The 7,044-nt window shown below is 27.9% G+C and overlaps 1 protein-coding gene across 3 annotated transcripts in view; it reads right to left on the minus strand.

Annotated features, from left to right (window-relative positions):
* The window catches only part of LOC119610081 (GATA-binding factor A), a 76,609-nt gene that overhangs the window by 58,003 nt on the left and 11,562 nt on the right, over positions 1 to 7,044 (minus strand). For 2 of the 3 annotated variants that reach the window (XM_037965177.1, XM_037965174.1), the window contains exons 1-2: positions 1,993 to 2,090; positions 998 to 1,249 (exon numbers count right to left, since the gene is read on the minus strand). The exons of the other annotated variant lie outside the window; for it this stretch is intronic. The gene's annotated coding sequence lies outside the window, so the exon portion shown is untranslated. Of the gene's footprint in view, positions 1 to 997; positions 1,250 to 1,992; positions 2,091 to 7,044 lie in introns of those variants that run through there. 3 annotated transcript variants of the gene reach the window in all.

Genomic DNA, 7,044 nt, shown 5'->3' on the forward strand with positions numbered 1-7,044 from the left:
TAGTCTAGTCTATAGTCTAGTCTATAGTTTAGTCTATAGTCTAGTCCAAAGTCTAGTCTATAGTCTAGTCTACAGTCTAGTCCAAAGTCTAGTCTATAGTCTAGTCCAAAGTCTAGTCTATAGTCTAGTCCAAAGTCTAGTCTATAGTCTAGTCTATAGTCTAGCCTATAGTCTAATCTATAGTCTAGTCTTTAGTCTAGTCTATAGTCTAGTCTGTAGTCTAGTCTGTAGTCTAGTCTATAGTCTAGTCTATAGTCTAGTCTATAGTCTAGTCTATAGTCTAGTCTATAGTCTAGTCTATAGTCTAGTCTATAGTCTAGTCTATAGTCTGGTCTATAGTTTAGTCTATAGTCTAGTCTATAGTCTGGTCTATAGTCTAGTCTATAATCTAGTCTAGTCTACAGTCTAGTCTATAGTCTAGTCTATAGTCTAGTCTATAGTCTACTCTATAGTCTAGTCTATAGTCTAGTCTATAGTCTGGTCTATAGTCTAGTCTATAGTCTAGCCTATACTCTAGTCTATAGTCTAGTCTATAGTCTAGTCTATAGTCTAGTCTATAGTCTAGTCTATAGTCTAGTCTATAGTCTAGTCTATAATCTAGTCTATAGTCTACAGTCTAGTCTATAGTCTAGTCTATAGTCTGGTCTATAGTCTAGTCTATAGTCTAGCCTATACTCTAGTCTATAGTCTAATCTATAATTTAGTCTATAGGTTAGTCTAGCGGTTATTTAGTTATGATATAATTAATATTATTATATTTATGTTCGTTTAAATTAACGAAAATAAAAAAATCGTAATCAGATTTTAATTAAAATATTATTTGATTAAATAATATTTCGTATTATATAAGAAATTTTCGTAAATATTACGAACTTTTTTCTAAAAGTTAATTGTGGATTATTTTCAGTGTAAATTATCTTCTAGCTATTTAATCGTTTAGAATAAATTTTAACGTTTTACTTTAAAGAAAATATTTCAAAAATTTATTTAAACTTACCCATAGAAGAAAAAAAACTTCCCGATTAATTAGTCTGGTATTGTTTTGTTTTACTTTTGTATGCAAATATTCTATTAGATAATTTCCTTAGGTAGTAGAAGATTTATGACTATATATATAGTGACAAAAATGACAGAATTTCCATGGAACAATTAATCACTTAATAATTTTATACAAATATTTTTCTTAATATCTTTACGTTTACAAACACTTTAATTTTTTATAAATTATTGTTGAGTAGAAACAAAGCCACTGTTTGAATATAAATTATTTGAGAGAAAAAAAAATTATAATAAGAAATCTGCATAACAATTAAAATGATGTTTAACACAAATACTTTTATTGTATCTAGTAGCGAGAGATAATTAATCAAATTAAAAATCAACAAATGTTGAGATAACAAAAACTCTTTGAAACACTTACATATATATGTATAAGGAGACAAGTATTTATATATCAGACCAATAGAAAAAATAGTTTTAAATATTTTTATATTTAAATATATTATTGTTGGAAATAACTTTAAATATGAATATTTTTGGTATGATTAATTATGTTGAAGTTTTTTTTGTTATTTTTGATTTTAAGCGTTTTAAATCTGTTTTTTAGATAAGGGGCGTTTTTTGTTTAAATATTGTTTTTTTTTAATTTGTAATGATAATATTTTTAGAATTTATAAAAAATTTTTTGTTTTAATTTTTTAAATTTTTTAAAACTTTGTTGAATTTGTTTAAAATTTTATAATTTTTTGAGAATTTTTTTCTATTAAACACTTTTTTCAATTTGTTAATTTTAACGTCGGCTTTTTCTTTCTTTTAAGAAAAGCCTATTTGTTTAATTTTCTTTGTAACCGACATTTGTGTTAAAATTTCAAATTACGCGCGTTTTCCGCGTTAATTATAATAACGACCAATATACACTAGTAGCGCGTTGGCGAATTTCATTTACACAAGTCTTTAAGGAGAAATAATAAACAAACAACAACAACAACATACAATACATAATAAAACCGCAAACACTTTTCAGAAGATACACTGCAAGCAAACGAAGAAAAAATAAAACAACAATCAATTACTTTTAAAGCATTATTGTTGTTGTGGTCAAAATTGGGGAAAAAACTTAAATTCAAGATGGAGCTTTAATCACAACTCACTTTTTTTTCTAAAGTTTACTTAAGGAGTTTGAAACCCACACAAACACACTCATATACACAAACACTAGGAAAAGTTTATATTTCTATTTGCCGACGCTAATGAAAATTCTTAAGCTTCCGGTTGGACAACAACAAGTCTGGCCAGTATTGTTTTATTAAAGTTATAAATGCTTCTGTTCTGTTTCATTACGTACGAACAACAGAAAAGTAAACAAACAACAAAAACTCGTTTAACTACCTTTTTTTGTTGTTGTACATAAAATAAATAAAACAATAACAACAACAATTAAACACCCCATACATATCTCCATATCTAAAGAGAGTTTTTTTTTTGTTTTGTTATATTTTTGCTATCAAAAGTGGGAGTTGCCTTTTGCTTTTGCACTTTCTTACCAACACTGGCAAAGATTATTACTCTTTGTTTTCATTTAATCTCTCATATAGATTTGTGTATGTGCATATGCTAGTTGGCTCCCCTTTTTCCACATAAGCTTGATTTTTTGTTTAGATATGTTTGTTGTTTTCTCCCATCTACTCGTACACAACAAAATAATTCCAAATAGTGGTGTGTAGAAAAAACACTCATATCTCTGGGGACAGCCCACTTTAGTTAAAAAAGCGATAAAGTAGTTTTGTTGTTGGAAAAAAAAAATATACATTTATATGGGGGTGTTTTGTTAGTATTAGTTCGATTTGTGATAATGTTTTTCGTGTACTTTTCCTAAGAGAGCAAAGAGTATGCAAATTAACCTCTTTGGAAATGAGCAAATATTAAAGGATCAAAGGAAAATTTAAAATTGTTAACCCAAACTTATCAAATTTAAATAAAATTTATTTAAATAGGTAATTAAAAAATTATATTGAGTTGAAAAAAAATTTTATTTTTAACACTAACTACTAACTAACTAACTAACTAACTAACTAACTAACTAACTAACTAACTACTAACTACTAACTAACTAACTAACTAACTAACTACTAACTAACTAACTACTAACTACTAACTAACTAACTAACTAACTAACTAACTAACTACTAACTACTAACTAACTAACTACTAACTAACTAACTAACTAACTAACTAACTAACTAACTAACTAACTAACTAACTAACTAACTAACTACTAACACTAACTAACTAACTAACTAACTAACTAACTAACTAACTAACTAACTAACTAACTAACTAACTAACTAACTAACTAACTAACTAACTAACTAACTAACTAACTAACTAACTAACTAACTAACTAACTAACTAACTAACTAACTAACTACTAACTAACTAACTAACTAACTAACTAACTAACTAACTAACTACTAACTACTAACTAACTAACTAACTACTAACTAACTAACTAACTACTAACTAACTAACTAACTAACTAACTAACTAACTAACTAACTAACTAACTAAACTACTACTAACTAACTAACTAACTAACTAACTAACTACTAACTAACTACTACTAACTAACTAACTAACTAACTAACTAACTACTAACTAACTAACTAACTAACTACTAACTAACTAACTAACTAACTAACTAACTAACTAACTAACTAACTAACTAACTAACTAACTAACTAACTAACTAACTAACTAACTAACTAACTAACTAACTAACTACTAACTAACTAACTAACTAACTAACTAACTAACTAACTAACTAACTAACTAACTAACTAACTAACTAACTAACTAACTAACTAAACTAACTAACTAACTAACTACTACTACTAACTAACTAACTAACTAACTAACTACTAACTACTACCTAACTAAACTACTAACTAACAACTAACTAACTAACTAACTACTAACTAACTAACTACTAACTAACTAACTAACTAACTAACTAACTAACTAACTACTACTAACCTAACTAACTAACTACTAACTAACTCCTACCTAACTACTAACTAACTAACTCATAACTACTAACTAACTAACTAACGAACTAACTAACTAACAACTAACTAACTAACTAACTAACTACAACTAACTAACTAACTAACTAACTAACCTAACTAACTAACTAACTAACTAACTAACTAACTAACTAACTAACTAACTAACTAACTAACTAACTAACTATAAACTACTACTAACTAACTAACTACTACTACTAACTACTAACTACTAACTAACTAACTAACTACTAACTAACTACTAACTACTAACCTAACTAACTAACTAACTAACTAACTAACGAACTAACTACTAACTAACTACTAACTAACTACTACTAACTAACTAACTAACTAACTAACTACTAACTAACTAACTAACGAACTAACTAACTAACTAACTAACTATCTAACATACTAACTAATCAAATTTGAGTACAAATTTTGTTAGTACTTTTATAGTTTATCTTATAAATTTTCATTTAATAGGACCGAGTGTCATGTGTTTTTCGTTTCCCACTATAGAAATTTCGAAACGTACCTATTCTTATTCAGTGAAGAACGAAAAAGTATAAAAAGTTACACAATATTATTCAGCATTTCTTCAATTAACTTGTGTTTTGATTTATATTATTAGGTTAATATTGTGAGGAGGTCAATTAATGATAATTTTCTGAAGAGGACCTTATATATGGAGTAGGGGTTATATATGGATCAATTCTCATCAAAGTCGGTAGGAAGATTTCAGTACCTCATTTTTGTCAAATTTTTATTTTTAAGCCAGCAATGAGCGTTAAAGTAATTTTCTTAAAGGGACCTTATACGGGGTTAGGATTAATTATGGACCGATCCTCATAAAATTTGATAGAGAGATGTTAGCTCATATAAAACTAGTTTATGTTGAACTTCATAAATATACTAGTACTTTAAGCCATTAATATGGGGGTATGGCCAATTATAGACCGATTCCCACAAAATTTGGTAGAGAGATGTTAGCTCATACAAGTATTTTTTAGTCAGTACTGAGCGCTAAAGTCATTTTCTGAAGGGGACTTCATATGTTAGCTCATATAAAACTAGTTTATGTTGAATTTTATAAATATACTAGTATTTTTAAGCCATTAATGTGCGCTGAAGGGGTCTTTTACGGGGGTATGGCCAATTATAGACCGATCCCCACAAAATTTGGTAGAGAGATGTTAGCTCATACAAATATTTTTTAGTCAGTACTGAGCGTTAAAGTCATTTTCTGAAGGGTACTTCATAGGGGAGTTAGGGTCAAGTATAGACCTATCCTAGTAAAAATTTTGTAGAATGATTTTGGTTTATACAAATCATGTTTATGAAGAATTTCGTCATCGTACTCGCATTTTTAAGTCAGTAGTGAGCGTTAAAGTAATTTTCTGAAGGAGACCATATAGTATGTGGGTTAGGGTCAATTATACACCGATATTCGTAAAATTTTGTAGAACGATATTGGTTCATACAAGTCATGTTTGTGTCGAATTTCATCACTGTATTCTTTTTTAAGACAGCGTTAAAATAATTTTCTGTTGGGGACCTTATAAGGGGGTAAATTATTGACCAATCCCCACAAAGTTCGGTAGAGAGGTTTGGGGTCGTACAAAACTTGTTTATGTCGAATTTCGTCACCCTACAGTTGTTTTTAAGCCGGTAATGAGCGTTATAGCAATTTCCACTTTATATGGGGGATAGGGTCAATCATGAACTGATTCTCTTAAAATTGGTACGTAGATTTCGGTACCTATAAAACCAGTTTAGTTTAATTGTATTGCTGTGGAGTTATTTTTTAGCCACAGATGATCATTATAAGGATTCCTTAATTTTTTGAAGGATTCCTTTTATGGGTGTAGGGCCAATTAGATCTTTATTGAATCTTCTTAGAATGACTTAGGAAAACTCTAAAAAATAAATTATATTGCAGAAAACTGAAACCAATTCGACTATTTTTATTTTTTTCTATCACCCACCATTTTCTCGAAAAATAGCATATTACGGAAATTTTTTTATCATTATAAAAATATATTTACGTTTAAGGGTTAATTCCATTTTTTTTGATGTCATCATCTTGTAAGTTTCATTCAAATCTGTTGAAAACAAATGTCGTACTTTGACAACGGATGTTATTGAAAAGGCGTGTATATTTCCTTTACCCTCTGTATAGGTAAATGTCACATTCATTATGCTGGGTTGGATGTATGATATCTTATACAAGTGACGCCATCAAATATCTCTTTCTCATGGTTTACTCTATTCCTAACAGACATTGGCTTATATAACGTATTTGTATTTCAGTCAACCGATTACGTATAGTGTTAATATATGGACCGGTGGAGTCTCGATGGTAAGTCAAGTGTTAAAACAGTAAGTTTTTAAAATATTAATGATAAAAAGGAGTTCTATGAAGCCAAAGAAGTTTCTTAAAGTAGAAATTATTGAAACTTTCTTTTTGCAACGGTTCTTTTTTATAAAAGTTTCTCTGTATAAAACTAAAAATTCAATCAAATACTTAAGTACCTTTATGCGTAAAGATAAATTAATCGCAAGTTTTTAAATATATTTTATTGCATTTTTTAATATTTTTTTGGAAAAGTTTTTCTTAGAATTTGTATTTTTACATTACATATACTTATTTATATGTATAAATTTTCTCAATATGGTGAAAAAACAGAAGTGCACTTAATTTGGAAAAAATGTTTATTTTGCCATAAAAAAGGTCAAAGACCATTAAGACAAAAAACTTCAACCAAAAAATAATAACAATAAATAAAACACTATCTAATGTTAAATAAATGCACGGTATACAAACATACATATGTATGTATGTTTGTAAATATGTATACAAACTTACAATATGTTGCAACAACATAAATTATACGACGACTATTGTATTGAATTGTAAGAAAAAAAATATGGTTCTAGTCATGGTATGTTAAAAAAAGAAACATTTTGAAAATTAACG

The sequence above is a fragment of the Lucilia sericata genome, unplaced genomic scaffold (assembly GCF_015586225.1).
Source record: "Lucilia sericata isolate MDLA Ls3-8-SP2 unplaced genomic scaffold, ASM1558622v1 Contig001113F_arrow, whole genome shotgun sequence".
NCBI classification, from domain to species: Eukaryota; Metazoa; Arthropoda; class Insecta; order Diptera; family Calliphoridae; genus Lucilia; species Lucilia sericata.